The sequence below is a fragment of the Sinocyclocheilus rhinocerous genome, unplaced genomic scaffold (assembly GCF_001515625.1).
Source record: "Sinocyclocheilus rhinocerous isolate Xijiao unplaced genomic scaffold, SAMN03320098_v1.1 C36535025, whole genome shotgun sequence".
In the NCBI taxonomy this organism is placed as follows: Eukaryota; Metazoa; Chordata; class Actinopteri; order Cypriniformes; family Cyprinidae; genus Sinocyclocheilus; species Sinocyclocheilus rhinocerous.
In genome coordinates, this window is record NW_015782900.1 from 1 (window position 1) to 866 (window position 866).

Here is an 866-nt window from a genome sequence, read left to right on the forward strand (position 1 = left end):
GTGAGTCTTACTACAGTAGATGGAGAGCCTGTTCCTTTTAATGCATGAATGGGTTCTTGTATGTTCACTTATGTTGTTGGTCCATCGTTTGATTCCAGCACACAGAGACGCTGAACATTGTGTTCCTCATCTACTTCAGAATACTGAAGAAAGCTCAGAAGTCCATCTTACTGCCCTCCGTTTTCCTCTGTGTTCTTGATTAACATGGTTGCAATTGTTTCCTGAAGGTTTGCTCATTTGATAAACTTGGAGTTCTTCGATGATTTGTTGGTGGTGCTGTACGGCCTCATCACATCGGGTGTAAGTATTTCAACCAGGAGCACCTGCTTCACGTCACGCTTCATGCATTAACATGTGAGCGTTCTCCTTCTCTCAGGATCTGACGTATCGCGAGAGCCTTCACTGCATCCTCACATCCTTCCACATCCTCTCAGGACAAGGTCAGTGCCGCCACAGCTCTGGTTTCACAAACATCCCACCCTCGCTGAGCTAAAATGCATCTGTTTCCAACAGGTGACGTCCTCAACATCGACCCTTTGAAATTCTACAACCACTTCTACAAAACCCTGCTGACGCTGCACGCAGGTGAGATCTCCAGTGTCTCTTTGTTCTGCACACCGAGTTATTTAATATGAGCGAGAACATCCCGTCACTTAGAAATTGTAGTGTCCCAGACATTTATTACACTTCACTTTGCATTCACTTGAGATAAAGTCTAGTTTTCTGAGAAACTGAACAAAATGAAGTGAGTCTGTGCTTAAAACAAGGACAGACATCTGTCAGTGGGCTATGAAAACTTGTTTTTCTTTTGAATTTAATTTATTTCTAAGCCCATTAGCAGATATTTGTTCTTGCTTTAATCATAA

At 42.8% G+C, this 866-nt stretch overlaps 1 long non-coding RNA gene across 1 annotated transcript; it reads left to right on the top strand.

Annotated features, from left to right (window-relative positions):
• Positions 1-202: 202 nt before the first annotated feature.
• Positions 203-657, top strand: LOC107736187 (uncharacterized). The gene is made up of 3 exons (XR_001639603.1): positions 203-300; positions 377-440; positions 514-657. It is a non-coding gene; the product is annotated as an uncharacterized LOC107736187 (long non-coding RNA).
• The last annotated feature ends 209 nt before the right edge of the window (positions 658-866 follow it).